General features: G+C 38.1%; 1 long non-coding RNA gene across 1 annotated transcript; it reads right to left on the reverse strand.

Annotated features, from left to right (window-relative positions):
- Positions 1 to 18554: 18554 nt before the first annotated feature.
- Positions 18555 to 19196, reverse strand: LOC110679538. Its single transcript, XR_002502567.1, has 2 exons — positions 19072 to 19196; positions 18555 to 18994 (listed from the first exon to the last, which is right to left on the reverse strand). It is a non-coding gene; the product is annotated as an uncharacterized LOC110679538 (long non-coding RNA).
- Positions 19197 to 19606: the final 410 nt, after the last annotated feature.

The raw sequence follows: 19606 nt of genomic DNA on the forward strand, positions 1-19606 counted from the left end.
GGGCATTGGCGTAGGGACAGGGGGTACCTGGCCCCAGAACCGTCCAGTCCCCCAGAATTTTGGCTATTGTTCTTCTTTTATAAGCAGGTGAAATCCACTCTCTTGTAAAAAATCTGCACTGCTACAGCAAATGAAATGTAATGTGTTATTAACAAAATGTTAATACAAGCTTAATTTAGTTTTACCAAAGTAGGATGATAGAGTTGCCAAACACAGGACACCTAGATATAATAAATGAAAGCAACGTTTGAAATGATGCTAATAAAGTAATGTAAAGGAAATCCTTATTTTAATGATAGGATGGTCTTTTGAGTTGTTTTGAAAAGATATCTCAATCGGCCAAGCGTCTTCATATTAGACGTGCATATGACAAATGTGGTATCATCAGTTTCGGGGAAATTGCATTCGGGGAAACGTCGGACAATCGTCGTCGCTCTATCAAAGATTCAAAATGAAAGATATGGTAGGGAGGGGGACGGGGCGTGATGGAAAGCTGAAAAGAAAAACTCCACTCATTGGAATGATGGGTTGGGAGCGAGATATGGCCCAGTGAAGGAAAACCCGGTGGAACGAGGATACAAGTGCGAGAAAATGGACAGTACAAAATCATCCCATCCATACACGCACGCACTCCTCTGCCAACTCCAACCCAACGCAACGGAACCGCTTCTTGCGAAACCTTATCCAGAGAGAAAGATGCCGAGAGCAGAAGCCGAAGAACTATAACTCATCCTATCCACCCTCAATTCAAGCAGAAGTCCAAGAATTAAACCTAAAAAAAATTCGACCGTCTACTCTGGTGTACATACTGATACCAATACCATCGGATGAAGGCGAATATAACGGCGCACAACCACACAACTTGTCACGGTTCTGAATGGACGAAAAAATTGAGACTTTTCCGTCACCTCCGATCATCTCATTCCACCACCTACCACCAGCAAACAGTACGAATAGTGACGATGGCATTTGCTCATTGGTGTGTGAAAATCGAAAATGAAAACTGTTTTCAGTGCGTATGGAAGTTCTCCAGCTCGATCATTAAATTATTGAGAATGTTGCAGTAATTGTGGGTATGGGCTTTTCAATATTTTTTCGTAATAATCCCCTTAGAATTCTGAAATTTATTCCAAGAAACACAAATCAAACTATTTTCTGCTCAAAACGCATATGAAAAATGCAAAGTCCCTAAATTGTTTTCAATGTAAATTAAACTTTGTGCATGCAATTATCAGCTTTGAATTATAACTTTTCACATTTGATGATTTTTCTAGACTTCAGTTTCAGAACAGCGATATTTATGTTTTTGAATTTTATAACTTCAAAGCCTTTGATCGAAATGATGTTTATGATAAATTGAAATTAATTACAATGACTTCTTCTTCTCCTTTTTCTTCTCCTTCTTCTTCTTCTCCTTCTTCTTCTTCTTCTTCTTTTTCTTGGCATTACGTCCTCACTAGGACAATGCCTGCGTCTAAGCTTATTGTTTAATAAGCACTTCCGCAGTTATTAACTGAGAGCTTTATTTGCCAAAGTTGCCATTTTCGCATTCGTATATCGTGTGGCAGAGACAATAATACTTTATGTCCAGGGCAGTCAATTAAATTTCCATTACTAAAATATCCTGGACCGACCGGGAATCGAACCCAGATACCTTCATGATGGCTTTGCTTAGGACTCTAATTACTCGGCTAAGGAAGGCCCAAATTACAATTACTGTTAGAAACAATTACACTACACACGCTCTCTCCTGGCGTATACGGGTAACGGATGTATAGGGATAACGCACCCTATCTAGTGAACAGGGAGTCGTGAGTTCGATTCTCACCGAGAAGACGTAGAACGTTTATCGCAAATTCCACATCAATTTGTCCATTTAATCCAATTGCAAAATATATGTAATGTTTCGTTGTTAATTACACTAAGTTAAAAAAATCATAGTAAACCCTACCCTACTGTACTGTAGTAGACTGGCCCTTAAACAAAAAAGTTGTGAAACTCAACAGGGCACCCCCTAGATATGAAAATTGATGTTATGCCACTGTTTCGTTCCCAATACTAGTTGATCGCGTTCAATTGAGCCCAGAATGACAAACACACTTGTTGACAACCTTATGGACATAATTGCAGAAGATTGTATCTGGATTTAATGTAATTTGCATTACCCCTTCAGTTGTAGAAAGTTAGGCTTAGATCAGCACTACCGTACAATCACATATATGCGTGCGCCTTGTGTAGCAGCTCGCCCAGTGTCATAGGTGGCTATGATGCGTTTAATGGCTATGTTAAAGAAGTACGAATAGTATTGCATGAGCTTAAAACATCAACTTCAGAGAGTTAAAACACCAACTTTATCAATTTTAATCATGGTACAACCTTCTACAATATTGTTCGCTACTATATCAAGTAGTATTTTTGACATTCTTGGTCCAATTGAACGTGATTAACAATTTTCCTGAACCAAACAGTAGATGATGTCCTGCTTCCCATATGTTTGAGCAGAAAATTCCATATTAACTTCAATTCAAATGCGCCAGCTCATGGAACGACCAAATGAGCTGTATTTTTCAGAAAAGCTTCCTTTAACCCCAAGGAATAATCCTGGGGAGTGCCCCGTGAAATCATACAACTTTATTTTTCTCCCATACTAAGCTGGGCCAGTCTACTGTATAGTCTAGGATGGTCAAATCTGGGCGGTGCGAAATGGATACAACCAAGCTGTCGGTCCCTAGAAACAATTGATTCGAATGATGAGTGGCAGGAGATTTCGGAAGAAAATATTGCAGCGTGGGTAACAATGTTGCAGCACGATAAGCGGTAAAATCTGGAAAGACGCATCACAAACGCACCTTGCAAAGGCTTTATGCTACGAGTCGAAATATGTTTGGGATAAGAAAGAAAGCATCATGACGAACAGATGCAAGGTGATCGAAAGGTGGAAGCAGCACTACAATAAGCACCTGAATGGCGCAAAGAATGTATGCACACATAGTTAGAACAGCGAATATAATGGTTACGTCAGCTCATCAGGTGCTCATATTCGCATAGTCTAAGTGAGCGCCAATATTACCAAAATGCATTTTTTCATTGACATGCACTATTTACCTAATAATACACTGGCTGGACATGAGAACAGCATTTGATCTGAAATATTTGAACTATGAGAAAAAACGGATTAACATGAATACATAAAACAACAGATAAAACGACGTATGCGTTTGCAGATAACAAATGTAAGAAATTAATCAAAAAGTCTTCCCTAGTAAACTTTTGAATTTCAATCTTTAGCAAATGCACAGATTTTTTTGATTGAAATTATTGTAAGTTTCAAGAATGCAGCTGGGCATTGCAGCAGAGAATAGAAAAAAGGTCACAACAAAATGGAAGTTAGAGATGTCTCTTAATAGCTCAAGAACAAAATAAACCCCTGAGATGTGTACCGCTAACTTCCACCTGCTCAGAATCTGGAAGATTTTTTTCTTTCTTTCTTTATTAACGAGATTTTTAGCCCTAGGGCTAGTTCATCTCGGGACCAACGGCTTTACTTCCCTTCCGAAGGAAGTCGTCACTACAACTTTTTTGTCAGTGACTATCTCGGGGATGGGATTCGATCCCAGGTCCTCGGCGTGAGAGGCGTGTGTTCTAACCACTACACCAGGTCCGTCCCCCATCTGGAAGATGGAATAACTACCGGAAGAGTGAAAGCAAGGCATAATATGCCCCATCTACGAAAAAGACGACCAATGTAAGTGTGAAAACTACAACGGTCATGGGTTTTTTAACGGCCACTCGACAATGGGCCAGATCTCTTCCATGCTGCAAATCCTTCAGAAATGCCGTTAGAGACATACGACAGTATCGATTTATAGACTGTAGAGTAGAGCGATTCAAAATTTAAAAATGTTTGAATATCCAATCTTCCACATCTTCCTTACCATTCTTACTATAAAAATAGTGTGCGGGGAAAAATTTCAGCACCCTAGGTGGTGATTTAAAGGTGGCCCAAAGACGATATAGGTTCATATGTAAATTACTGTGGTGAAATTATGAAAATGTTCCAAACACGTTAGTACTGTAATGGAATGACAAACTCATCATCCCATAGTGAAAACTCATTCTTCAAACCTTTATGAAGAATGTTGCTGAAGAAACAAATCCCTTTTGAGCTAATTTAGTTTGGGATTTTTGTAGATGTTTGCAGGGCTATAAACCCATATGAAGCTAAATAATAGCAAACAAACTCATGAATATCGCTTTTCCTATTCGTCGGATTGAATTGTTGAGTTTTTACTACGGAATGATTACTTTGTACTTACCTTCCAGTACAAACGTGTTTTGAACAATTTTCAAAATTTCTTCAAAGTACCTTTAAATCACCAGCTAGAGAGCTGAAAATTTCATAGAACACTATTTTTATGGTATGATGAAGATTGAATTTTAATTTGTTTTGTTTAATTCTGAACAGCCCTACTGTTGTGGAATAGGGAGCCGGATCCTATTCGTGTCACTTTTGATTCATTTATTTCACTTCGTCTTCAGCGTTGCTCTACAGACTGTATTGGTCTTAATCTAATGTAATAGTCTTATTCTAGCTTTAAGCTTAATTTTACTCACATCAAAGTAATCATGTAACAAATTTAAGCATCTTTCGGGTGATTTTGTCCAAATACCGTACAATGTCTTGCGGTCCAGAACAACGGACGTGGGCGGGATCTCCGAGCCGGAACTAAAAAGTTCGCTTGTCGCAGCATATCAGTGCAATCAATCCAATTCGTCAAGACATCAAAAGCAAACATTCTTGAAGCTTGATTAGTTCACAGCGGTTCTCGTAAGGAGGCAGTTGGAGCGGATCGTTCCATGGTAGTCTCCGTAACGCAAACCGCATGAAACAACGTTGCACCCTTTCTATGCGAGTAGTATGTGTTTCTCGATATGGTGCCCAGATTAGAACAGCATATTCGAGAAGGCTACGAACGATTGCGCAGTAAACGGTCTTCAGGGCCTAAACATTTTGAAACTCGGATGCATTACGACGAATGAAGCCCAACACAGCGAAAGTTTTCGATGTTGTCTTTGAGATGTGTTCAGCGAAATTCAGCTTATGCGTTACACGTTCAAAGCTGACACTATTTGCAGTATAGTTCAAGCTCAACTGCGACCGTGATTTAGTAAAGCTTATCACTTTGCACTTCAACGCATTCATCTCCATCCCGTTCATTACGTACCAGCTTGCTACAACGTCGATGTCTTGATGATGATACGATATAATTTCAAATCGTCTGCGTACATAAGGTGCTTCGAATTCAGTCGATGACTCAAGTCATTGTTGAACAAAATGAAAATCAAAGGACCGAGGTGGCTACCTTGCGGCACGCCAGACGGAGTAGCGAAACTAGTTGATTTGGAGGATCGTAGATTAACATAGGCGATTCTGTCTCGTAGATATGATCGTAGCCACTTGACTAACCAGTCGGGAAATCCTAGCCGCTCAAGTTTACGCACTGCTAAATCATGGGGTACCTTATCGAAAGCTTTGGACAAATCTACGTAAACGCCATCAACTTGGCAGTGTTTTTTCAAGCTGTTGACCGATGCTTCACGAAGCCGTGCTGATATTGCGATATTACAGGCATAGCCACAGCGTACATTCGTACTGTAAACTAAGAGTTCTAGTGTCTTAGCTAAGCAACAGAGAATTGAGATGGGTCTATAGTTTTGCACTTCATGAATATTTTCGGCATTTTGAATGGGCTTTATTGCAACTACTTTCCAAGCATCCGGAAAAACATCTTCCGACAACGACAGGTTGAACAACCGACTAACAGGTGGTCCAAGTACTTCAGCGCATCGTTGAATGAAGACCAGAGGGAGTTTATCAGGTCCAGGACCCTTGGAAGGATCGACAGAGTTCAGAGCACTTACGACTTATGCTACGGCAAAATTCACTTCGGCAGCGGGGTTTTTTGAAAGCTACTGAGCTCATATTTGGCCACCTTATGCATCATATTGAAGCGCTTCTAATTGCAAAGTTTCAATTCGGCCGAGAAATACCCCTTATGCCAAAGTGAATCATGGAAGTGCCCAAGTAGCTCTGTACCCTATTATGGACTATAACAGATTTTGCCTGAAGTGCATATGCCCCGACTGCGGCAGCTTCACCAATGAAGTGGAGTGAGCACCCCATAAAAACCGCAAAAATTCTTGAAATGTCATAAGAAACAGCATGCAATCCTATAAATATACAAATAATTTTCGAAAAAACTGCCCATATTGTCACGAAATGCTGTTAAACAAATCATCATTTTAGTATGATGTTGTTTGGCTATTAGAATATTCTTCAAAATACAATATTTATGCAAGTACTGTTTATGAAAACTATCAACTCTCAAGCGTAGTGAAATAAATGATTGAAATGAATTTTTAAATTGCATGAGAATATACCACAATCAAAAATAGTACGAATAGATTCAAAATAGACAATGAAAATGACAAATTATGAAAAATCATTAATTTATTCTTGAATTTTATAAGAAAACAGAAAGCAGGCGGATCTAGTGTATTAATCTAAGAATTGATGAAAGTCATATGAACCCGAAGATTCCATAATAGTTTCAGCTCTTTTATCAACTTTTCCTTAAGGTGGCCAAACTGCTCCATTTTTCCCTAGATTAGAGCAACGATGGACGGTGTGCAAAGCTGAGTGTATATTTCTGACAAACACTCCATTTCTTTCGAATCTCGCCAGTGATGACTTTCTTGCCTACTGTTCAAAATTACGCTCGAAGAGTGATTCGAGAAGCCCAAGCAAAAGTGATCGTGATTTTTCCTCGTGGCGTCGGTTCCCTTCTTATTCCGTTTGCGCGCGATTCGCTGGGCAGTGATTCGGAGTAGCCCAGAAGGTAATGTGTCCTCCTTGATTCTGTTCTATGTTCCTGTGGAGCGAGTGATGGTGTCAAGGTCAAACGTGTTCGGTTCACGTCGTACGAGTGCGAAAATATGGATCGAGGATGGATTACTAACTGGTGAGTTCTTTTCATGCTTCACATTTATATCGAGGCAACGTTACGTTTTTGCATTTTGAAATAGCTAAATTTTTACATATTTTTATCGCTAGCAAAAAACAATGCAAATGTTCATTTTACCTGCACTATGTGGGTAAAATGAACAGCTGTTGGTGGTAAAATGAGCATCATGCAACAAAAACGTGAGCAAACAAATATTTTTGAAAATTTTCATTGCATTCCCGAAATTATATCCATATTTGATTGTAACCCATTCAAAAAGAAATCCGAAGGTATCAGATTTGACATCATATCATAACTATATCCGCTTCACTGAAAAACCTCATGATTCCCGAGCTAAAAGTAACGTCAGTTCTAATTTTCAAACGTGGTTTTCTAAAATCTTGGTTTTTCTTTGATATTTTCACTTCAATTGACCTCCGTATCAACCCAAACACTCCGATTCATGCTCTAAATCGTCCGTGCGTGATAAAAAAAAATCAAATTTGTTTTTTCTCGATAAAAGGCATGGTGTTCATTTTACCACCCCTGTTCATTTTGCCACCACTTCCCCTTGCGTGACTTTTTCACTAAATTACATCAAACCGCATCATGTCAAGAAGATTGAATAGTGTTACAAACTTTTCTTTTGAACTTTTATCAAAATCGATTTTGTATTTTTCAAACAAACTATGGATGGTTCGTCACTTAAAGTATCGGCATATAATAAATATATAATGTAAAATTATTATAAATAGCATTTTTTCTTGCCATTGCTAAAAATAACCTTTGAACAGTTCGACATTTTGAATGTCGACGTATTTTCCTAATTTTTTATCCTTAAATATCTTTTTACCGCGAGACAAAATTCAAAAATAGTTTTAGGTAAAAGTCTTTCTATTCCTCCTTATCCATGAATCGCATCACCGACCAAAGGTGACTCCCAGATCTATTTCCTTCCTCACTAATAAACGCCCTTCCCGTGGTGCTTGTGGAGATGCAGATGTATTTTCGGTTTCTAACATTCCTTTCCCCTCCTAACTGATTGTAAGGACTTGGCCGGCTCCATTATTGATCAATAATATGAAAGCTGGTAAAACTGCACTTCGAGAGTAAGCGAAAACTCCCATTCCTTATTCATTTGGATCGAAATGCAATTCCTACCAGTTCCGATGGGACCATTGACATGTACAGTCAGTCTATTCTATGCTACTGTTCAAAACTACGCTCGAAGTTTCTATTCGGAGATCCGAGCTTAATGGTTGAAATATAATTTTCACGCGATCTTTCAGCGGTTGATTCAGCGGTTTAAAAGGTTGAGGTTGATTAACTTCGAAGCAGCTGGATAAGTTTACATAAACGGTAAACATTCAAACAATTGGTATAAGTTTTATAAAAATATGTGTTGAAAAAATATAACGATGTTCGACATCACATGTGTAGAGAAAAAAAATACTTTCCGCTTGAATATAATTTTGATTTAGGGTCGATATACCACGTGGTCATTCATGGGGGAGGGGGCGTGGCCAAAGACCACGGTTCATACAAATTTTAAAATTTTTATGTGAAAAAATGACCACGATGGGGGAGGGGGTGGTTCGGAATCCCAAAAAACTGTCCACGTAATTAATGGACAGCACCTTTTCGTATTCGACGAAATATATCAACCTTCTACAGAAGTAAAAAAAAACTACCTCGAGGTTTGAGCAGGAAACAGCGCTGATTGCTGTCGATTCCATGCCAGTCTCTTATCAAAGATGATTTCAGTTGCAGCTTCAGGCTCGAGAAACGGACGTAATTCCGTGTATTCCCAGTGTTCGCATTTTGGACGTCTTCATCTTATTTTATTGTCAAGCACCGACTAGGTACATAGAATATACTAATACACTTATGTATATGAGTGGAAAATGACTGCGATGTCAACGCCACACATTCTTTCCCTTCTATTTTCGTCATGCGTGTCCCGGTCTTATCAATACTTCTGATCGTATCGGCAATAAATAAATATTAATAATTTTCTTCCAATTTATTTTTTGTGAAATTAGGAAATAGAAAATATGGAAAGTCCATCATCGGTCGTATTGCTGACGGTGATTCGTTCGCCTTCTTGTGTCCACTGGGCACTGTTTGTATAGCATGTCCTCGGTCCTGTTCGGGCTCTAGGTTCATTTGTGGCACTTGTGGACATCCGCTCGTCTCGCGGGCTACACATACGCAATCAGACGGATGGTGGCTTTCATACATTATTATAAGATTTCGCTCGGGGGTGGATTATTTGCGCCTAAATAGACATAGAGGAAAGCAATTGGACACGTTGCCATGGAAGGAGAAACTGATGGCGAAATATCGATGTATATGGCAATTCGATGTGTGCAAAATATCAAATGGACAAGTCATTGAATAAATGAGAAGGAAATTGTGTTCAAGTGTTAGACACATCATGGAAGACTTTGAACATCACCGATTGAACGTCTGAAAGTGGAAAACAAATTTCGATTTCCGCAGTTCTTCTCTGTATGGCGAGTAAAACTGATCTCAGATCTGAATCTAACTTCAAAGTTTAATTTATTTTGATATTCTCAAATCTAGATTCATGAACACACAGTAAATACTTAAAATTATAGAAACAGTGAAATCTTCATGATACGATGTCCCAAGACTTATGGAACCATACTCAAAAACAAAATTTCTTGGTTTCTACAATGGTCCCCTATAAGAGCTTTCCAAAGATAATCTACTTCATAAATCGACATTTCCATGAATCGATGGCCTTCTTAATGTCGAATCATGGAGGTTTCACTGTAAAAATAAACTCTTTGAGTGTTTAACCAAATTGTTTACCTTTAGCCCAAAAGAGGTCCTTCAAATGGACACCATTTAGAAGATTAACTATTAGAAGAATATTTCAACACTCAATATACAACTTATAACTTATTTGTTAAACTATTCAATATTTACTCATTTTTTTTTATTTTACGTTTAATTGAGCTTTAATTGATTTTTATCAATTCTTTTTTATTCGTGATTATGTGAGTGCATCATAACTAATTTTGATAGAACTATATAAAACCAAAACCATATTGTGTTATTTGATTTTTATCAAAAATATTATAGCCTTCCAAATTCGAGCGGTTAGAGTCCACGGCTACAAAGCAAAGCAATGCTGAAGGTGTCTGGGTTCAATTCCGGTTGGCCCAGGATCTTTTCGTAATGGAAATTTTCTTTGACTTTCCTGGACATAGAGTATCATCGTACCTGCCACACGATATACGAATGAGAAAATGGCAACATTGGCAAAGAAAGGTCTCAGGTAATAACTGTGGAAGTGATCATAAGAACACAGCTGAGAAGCAGGTCCTGTCCCAGTGAGGACGTAATGCCAAAAAAGAGGAAGAATGGCTATGCGTCGATCCCCCAAAGAATTTAGGAATTTCTCCGGATCCGGTCGACTAACATTAAATCGACACAGATTCTTAAAGTAGAAAAATATTTAGTATGGGGGTTAACATTCAATTCCTTTTAATACGATCATTAGTCAAAATTAACATTAATTCTCATGATTTCAAATGTTCTCAGATCTAAGATCCATCTGGTCTGTTGTTTTCATGTATACATCATATTAACGGATTTCCTTTTCAAATTTCGTTCGATAGATTTATACAGAAAATGTGAACTAAAAATTGGACTTTCCCCATCCAAATTCAAATTACAAACACCATCAAAATACCTCACACGAATTTAGTTTCAAGACATTCATAGAAAAATCAACAGAAAAAATCAGCCATGCAAACCGCACAACTGGTCAAATTGTATGCAGAACTAGGACCCTTTCGATACGATTCGTTCGCCATATCCCTTTTCACCCTGCTCTTACATAGTTGCTACACGTAGCAACAGTTCAGCCGTCGATGTGTGAAGGGGAATTTTGAAAAAAGTAAACGTATTTCGATTCGTGGGTGTTTCGCTTAGGGTGAATGAACTTTCCCGTTTTAATTGGTTTTTACGTTAGAGTTTTTCGATTTTGCTCTATTGGAGTAGGGATTTATTTCGGCGCAGATATTCGTACTTACTTGATTTACAGCTCCCGTTCTAATGTATGCATCTGACTAGTAGATTGCACGCCTGTGGAACACTTATTGTAGTCCTCTGAACTAATTTTGCTCCTGTAGCACTATATCACTGAATAACGAGGACTCATACACTTGTTGTGATCTGCTTGACGCGATGCACCTCGTTTCTTTCTAATCTGAATAATGGTCGCAAACATAAGTAACACAATATGAAAGGAGTGTCTGTTGAGTTGTGTGAACTTCATAGAACTACAGCAGTTTAGCCATAAAATAGGAACTTCTGTACCGTTATATATTTGAAATTTCAGACTGTTCAATATTCTGGAGATTTAATTTTGTAAAGTGTTGTATCCTAAGCATCCAAACCAATTTCAAACAAAAATCTAGGTAAACTGTAGAATGTCCCATATGACCCATTTATAGTATTATCGTATTGCTACCATATCGGTTCATGCCAATATATTTTTGTATTGTGTCGCTAATAATTCAGAAATATTTTTTTATTTTTTACAAATTCTTGAACCGCTTTAATAAGGTTAATACTCCTTTGACAATTTCAATCCATAAAAATCCCAGTTCCTAAAACATTCAGCCAGACGTTATAAACATTCATCAATACTTCAGCAACAAAACAATCTCCCGGAAGTGCCCACACTTAATTCAGATTAAACCGAGTAAACTCAAATTTTGGGCTCTACCCAATTTGGCCCATGTGAGAACTTATTCGTCTTGCTTAAAGTGAAGTACGGACTTTAAAATTAAAGCGCTCATGTAAAATTTCCCGTTGTTACCAAAGGAATCTTGACTGCTAATCCAGTACACGGAGAAAACGGAAACCCATATTTGAGTATTTTTGAACTTACTTTTGAGTTTTTTTTTCTCTACCTATTTCAATCGCTCCTTCTATTATTGTCAGAGAACGAAGAGCAAAACAACCCAAAACCGAACCTTAGTGCGTTACCTCAAATTTGAGTAAGTGACACAGTACTGGAAGTTGAGTTTTTTGATCTGCCGATTGAGTGAAAAGAACTTAGCCAGTAGGTATTTTTCGCAATGCTGCAAATGAAAACAACTTCTAACCCTTCAACTCAAAATAAGGTTAACGCATGGAACCCCGGAATGTGGAATGAACTCACTTTTGAGTACTTTATTTTCTCCGTGTAGGAACGAAATGTCAATTTCATTTACGGAACAATGGACCGATGCACGTGTTCATTGATTTAACGTTTGAGCGGTGCCAAATTCACTTGTTGCCATGGTCACGTAAATAACACGGCACCGCTAAAACGTCAGATACTGAACTCGTGCATCGGTCCATTGAGCCCAAAGTTTATCCTTTCGGAAAAGTGACAGCTGCACTTCATTTGCACGGCAAGCATTACTAACGTTACCAAATTGTCTCTACTTATCAGCAGCGTACCGCTCAAGTTATTTCGATAGCGGAACTATTCTTTGACCGTCTAGCCTAGTCTATAAATTATGTATTTTTTTTATTCATGAAGGCGCAGAAATTAAGCATGAATAACATCCAATGTTCTTAAGAAGGAAAACCTCAAGAGAGATGCTTTGCTTTAAATTCTTTAAAGATCATTTAATACACGGATAATAATTCAGTAGGGTAATTCGCCTATTTTTGAACATAGATTTCATTCCTAATGACTGTCCCCAACTAGCGAGCATCCTAGGCATCAACAAACTGGCGAATTACTCTGTAGGCCTCTGCACTGTTTTGATTTTGTTTGGGATTTTGAAGTTTACTGGCCTTGTTGTTTACAAATTTCAAAGTAGCGTGAAAGGAAGAGATAGATTTTTGTGCAGAGCCCTATTGGGAATTCCGCCTTCTTACAAACATAAGCTGTTCTCAGACTTTGGGAAATTTAACGATCATTGGCACATGAGCCAGAATTTAAAGCAATTTATCCGACTGCATTCACACAACAAGCATGACATTTATCGTTCGTGCAAGATAACGAGCTACGAAAAAAATTAAGACAGACGTTAACCACCCACTGTTGGGCGCCGATCGCTATGTGTCACCACATGTTACATTCGCTAACACACTCTGATTCTGATCAATAAACAAAGGCGAATATTTTCCATTTTCTGTGTTATGTTTGCAACCACAGTATTGTTCGATGATCCAATAAATTATAATTAAGTTGTTTAAGGTTGTATCACAAGAAAATATGGAAGGTATTACTAATTCTACGCGAAACATAAATTACCAGAATGGCTCGACACTGTTGTAGTCTGTGAGAGTTACTGCTCTTGAACGCTCTCTCGCCACGTACCAAACGAGAGAGTGAATATAAACATTCATAGCGCTTTCCAATTGCAATGTGCCACGAACTGTTATGGTTCATGAACTGTTACACTCTCTGAATATGGTTCGATTAGCTTATTCGGATCGAAATCCAAACACTGGCTGTTCTTTGTAGTTTGCAGCGTAATGAAACATAGGCACGCCAAGATAAATGTTTGTTTACATCGCACTGCCTTGGTACCGTGTAGATTTGAATTTCCCGGACGCTTTGAATCCCGGACACCGGCCCTAAATCAGCCAAAAATTCGTTTTTGGTTGCTTTTATACATGTAGAATGTATAAGATGTCACAATTATGGACTATAGACGAAAAAAGTCTTTTTATTTTTCTTCTGTCCAACTAGAACAGTTCGGCGCAAGTTGTTTGTTTCAACGTCGGGTGAGTATCGGAGCCTTAAAATCCCGATGCCCAGAGAAACAGCCACACGCACCTGGGACTCTACATATCAAACCTATCAAGCCATGGGCCGGCATCAACGTCTGCACTTCCTCTCCGAAGGAAGTCCTAACAGGGATTTTATGTCTCAGAAAACGTTGACGGCATCGATGGGAATTGATACCCGACCGACTGGGGTGAAATGCAATCACGCTTAACAGTACACCACCGACGCCGCTACGATAAAAGTCGGAACAAAATCCAAAAACACCGTGAAACAGGTAGCTGTCCGGCTTTCGTAGCAGCATGGTAAGTTGAGATTCGCTAAACTGTAACCTCAAAAGAACAGTTCATGTTTGAAAGAAGGTGAAATTTACTAATCTAAATTAATTAGTGTGCGTAATTTAAGTTCCGGAAAAATTGGAACAATATGGCTGCAAAATTTTGCAGGTTGAAGTCCAAAGACTGGAGACTTACTCCTGCCACTTCAACTTCTCCTCTAGATATAAAACGTATACGTTAAATTCAAAACATTCCAATTAAGTATTATGGTACTCAAGCCCATTCTTTAATTTGATCAAATTACACGCAACGACCCAATTCGGTGTTTGTGGTTCACCACACTCAAACTTGAAAGCTTGTTTATGATGCTGTATTGAAATCAATTGTTCCATATTTTAGAATATCCATTAGAGTGATGCAAATTTTGAAATGTTTGCTCCCCTATGCTTAAACGATTTCAATTATGGTAAATAATATCCTCCCTAAGTTTGAAGTGATTCGGAAGAAATTTGACTGTGCACACGCCATTTGAAGTTTATATGGAGATTACTATGGAAAACGCCAAACTTTTGTGTTCAGCCCTCTATCTCTTCGTCATAATATTTTATGGAAAAGTGAACAAATTCTTCTAATGTGAAATCCTCCCAGCTACAACTTTGCCGAACACCACTTTTTGGTTGGACCTCAGGATAAATTGTTATTCAACATCATAAAGTGGGTTTGCATTTTGCATGCTTCACCAACTGTTCAGCAGGCAACAGTGGTACTCCTGGAGGGAAGAATCTATTATAGATCAAAGTAATCTTGGCTACTATGTTCTGCAGCAAAAAAGCAGTGTTGCTCTGAAAGTAATTGAATGATCATCTCAGCATGATTTAGACTTTGTTATTAATAATAACAAATTATACTTACGTCCCATCGAAATGTGATCTTCGGCAAAGTTGTAGCTGGGAAGTTTTCACATGAGATGAGTGTGTTCACTTTTCCATAGATTATTATGACGAGCAGTTAGAGGACTGAACACAAAAGGTTTGACTTTTCCATAGTAATCTCCATATAAACTTCAAATTTCTTCCGAATCACTTCAAACTTTGGGAGGATAATTTTCATCATAATTGACATCGTTTAAACATCGGGGAGCAAAAACTTCAAAATTTGCATCAGTCTAATATCCATCTTAGGTGTCGGCCAGAAGTGACCAGACATCTTTGGCTTCAATGCGGGACAACATTTGTAAACTTTTAAAAATTTGTGTGAGGGTTCATTCGCAGATTTCATAACGCTAAACATAGCCATATTTTATACACTTCCACTGAATGAATATTCTACTTTTTTCGTATGAGGTGAAACATTGTTCTTTTAAATGCCCAAGTAAAATTTGAGGTAATATGAAAACCGAAAAGCAGTTTAGTCTAAAATAATCGACAAATCGATAAAAGTTAAAATACACAGCATTGCGAAATAGCTGTGAATTTTTAAAATTTTTTTTCGTCGGTTGTATTGTAAAAGCACGATTTTTTTCAGTTAGGCTATTTATTTCAATTTAACTTGGAGCTTAAAGTTTTTTTTAAGGAAGTTTTAGTTCACCAAAAAAACTGTTTTGCACTTTTATTCGGAATTCCACATAGGGTGCAGAGCTACTTGGGCACTTACATGATTTACTTTGGCATGTGGGGTTTTTCTCGGCCGAATTGTCTGAAACTTTGCAATAAAAAGCACTTCCATATGACCCATATTGTGGCCAAATATGAACTCAGTAGCTTTCAAAAAAAAACCCACTGCAGAAGTGAATCAAAAGTGCCAAGAATGGGATCCGGCTCCTTATTATAGTGGGATTTTTACAATCTGTTGTAAAAAAAATTTCAATGCTGAACAGATAATAAATAACAAAATAAGTAAAAATTTAGACCTGAATCACGTAAAATATCACGTGATACCAATATTTTTTTAGGAGTTCCAATCAGAACATTGTAAACTTTTCAAATCGTTTTCATACTGAAGCAAAAGTTTTTAGTATTTCAAACTGAATCCTAGATCTAGAAGGATTCTGATTTAGAAATCCCTCAGAATTTAGACTTGTTTTTTTTGCTAAATTTTGCAGGAATCCAAAAATTGTTTGATAACAGAACAAATGCAAAATATTGAAAGATTCTGAACAGAATCATGTGAGGTTTCCTAACAGTATTGTGAGGAGATTCTGAACCAGAACATGAGCTGAAAATATAATAAATACTGTTCCTTACCTTGTAAGTTTAAAAAAAAAATCAAGCTAAGATATTGTGAAAATTTTCAACCGTGAATAATGTAAAAATTCTGATTTTAAACAGAATTGTGTCAAAATTCCGGCTATAGGTAAATCTGTGGATTTCATAAAATTTGATCAAAAAGTAATCAGTTATCGCCATGTTGAGTATGAACCGAGTTATGTAAGGATCCCATTAATATTTTTCAAAGTATCAAGGTGAAATTTGTAATAATAAAAACCAAGTTCTGTAAAGATATTGACTAGAATCCTGGATCCTGATAAGAATATTGTTAGTCCATGGAGAAACCTGGACTACTCATGTGGATGTTAATTTTGAGTTTCCATATAACATTGAATAACATTTGGTTATCCCTACAATCCGGGACGTTTTCCGGGACGATTGGTGATGCGGGACAGGCTGCTTAAATCCGGGACTGTCCCGCACAATCCGGGACGTCTGGTCACTTTAGGCCAGGGTAACGAGTCACGTGAAGCGACGCAAAAATCCTTAGGAGTTTGACAGTTCATTATTAATAATTGTTATTCCTTTCCGTGCAATTTTCGCTTTGCTTCGCAATTCGCGTCTACCCTGGCCGCGCCCTTACACGATACCTCTCTAGCAATATGCTCAACTCAGATGTGACTTTATGTTTTTGTCATCATCCTCAAAAGCACACTTTATAACAACTCTTTTCAAGTTTTTCCTTGCACTCCACATTAACGTCTTTTGACGAAAAAATCATTGTCAATATTTCCCCTTCTTCCATCAAACTTCACTTGTCTTAAACAAACATTTCAAGCACTAAAATAAACGTTTTGAAATGTGAAATAAAAATAATGTTTTTTTTTTAACTATGCCAAATGGCCGTTATGCCAAATGGTTATTATGCCAAATGGCATTATGCCAAATGGGGTAGAGCCCAAATTTTGACTGTATTATGACAACTGAGTTGGCTCGGTTGTTTAGCAATAGATTTGTTTACAAACATTGATTCAACCATTTTTCAATTTAACAAATGATTTTGATGACCTACCAAAACTATTCAACTGATCTAATCTCTTCAAAACAACGCAAAACTAATCTGCTTAACAACCAATCTTTATTAAAGTGCTTACCACCAGCAATCAATTGAGTAAACCTTGAATAAATTTCTCCTGATGTTATAAAAACAAAAGAATTTCTGCGAATGTCTTTAGTATCCATCATAATGTATAACTCATCTCTTAATCTACTATACAGGGTATTTAATAAGTTCGAGTACAACTTTTCATCGTTGTGTAGGTGCGCACCATGTGCATTATGTGTATTGGTATTGGTGTCAGCTTTAGCCTCGTATATAGGCTAACCGACGCGCACGATGAAAGAATGCCGCGACGTCATAGTAAAGTTGTTTGCTAGAGGTGAGCGACCCAGTGACATATTTCGGCGGTTAAAATCCCACGGGAAGTCCATCGGTACCTGGAGACGGGCTCGGCCAAGGACCGTATGAAATCGGGGCGGCCGCGTTTGGCGAGGACGCCAGCAGCCATCCATGTGGTGAGGGAGCGGGTTCGCCGAAAAATGAATCGCTCGACCGCTACTGATCTGGATGTGTCGATCGGGACTGCTTACACCGCCATGACGAAGGATCTGAGATACGTACGAGAAACGCCAGATTACAAGGTACAACGATAAGAGGTTAATAAGGTTAGAGCCAAACTGATATTTTCGTTGCATGCAGGTCAGGAGTTCGTGTTTTCTGAGAAGAAACTTTTTGTCTTGCAACATTCGCACAATGTTTAAAATGATCGGCTGTGGGCGCCGATGTTCGCCAGCATCCCCCCGTCCTTCATAACCATCATTCCAAAGCGCCGCGTCGGTGAGGGTTAGGGGAGCCGTATCCAGGCATGGGAAGCTTCCACTGGTTTTTATCGAGAAAAACGTAAAAATCAACGCAGCGTATCATAAAACCGAGGTTCTGGAGAAGGTTATAGCCCCGGCACTTAAGGACCTCTACGGGAAGGATTATTACGTCTTTCAACAGGACGGTGCACTGACCCAAACGGCGAATATCGTCCAAGCATGGTGTCGAGAGAATTTGACTATTTTCACGATAAGACTTGCTGGTCTCCCAGCTCCCCGAACCTTAATCCCCTAGACTTTTATGTATGGTCGTACATACTGGCCTAATATCAGGTGTGCACTATGAACGAATTAAGTAAGCTCATTTCCAAGATCTTCGACGAGATGCCAATGGACACGTTGCGTGCCTAGTGCATTTTTTTTTTTTTTTTTTTTTTTTGAGAAACGTTTTAAGCTTGTCATAAACAGTAAACGAATGTCAACTACGAACAAAGCTTGCCTAACAATCATCTCTCACGCTCAGGGCTGCCAGATGTACAGATTTCTCTGTATTACACAGATATTTTTATTCTGACACAGATTCAATTTGTATGGAACACAGATTTTCTTTCAACAATTTTTGTATGGACACAGATTTTCTTGTATGGGACACAGATTTTTTAACCTCGTGGATACAGATTTTCTATCAAATCATCTGGCAGCTCTGCTCACGCTGGCCGGTCCAAACAGCACAGGTCGAAATGCGGGCCAAACTAGACAGCAAACGTTGATGCTTTTCAACACTCAACCAACGGGATGTCTAGCAGCGATGTGAACCACACTAACACACTCACAAAACACGAAAGGTAGGCGTACCTTTTTTTTTTTTTTTTAAATCTTTATTTGAGTGTATTTTAACGCACGAGGGCTAGTTCTACACTTGGTAGGCGTACCTCGTTATTTATACACAGGGGGTCCTGGTCATGAAGCACAAAAGTGGTTGCTCCCAGCTAATATGCCTTAACGTTCAACGCTCCGTCATCGTAATCATCGTCATCATCAAAACTTCAAAAGCAGTTTTTCTTTTCAACACTAAAAAATTCGATGAAAATGTGTTCACTGTGTTTCCGTTGAAGAATAGAATGCAGTGAACACATTTTCCTGTCAATTTTCTTGATTTTGTACAAAAAAAAACTGCTTTTGAAAATTCCGCAAGCAATGACGGATGCCCCTTAAAAAATCACAATAAACATTGCATCAATAGAAATTAACTTATAAAATAATATCTAGTATTTTCATTTTTTTATCTCATTCTAAAGTATATTCGATCTTATTGAACACCCTGTATATCTAGCACAGTAATCAAAATCGACTTTTGATTTTGCTTTTTAGATAGCCTTTAGCATACACAATAATATAAATATTTATAGTCATTTTCGAAATAGTTCCTTTGTCAGTCTTATTAATTTCAATACTCTTCTGGAATTT

Source organism: Aedes aegypti, chromosome 3, assembly GCF_002204515.2.
Source record: "Aedes aegypti strain LVP_AGWG chromosome 3, AaegL5.0 Primary Assembly, whole genome shotgun sequence".
In the NCBI taxonomy this organism is placed as follows: Eukaryota; Metazoa; Arthropoda; class Insecta; order Diptera; family Culicidae; genus Aedes; species Aedes aegypti.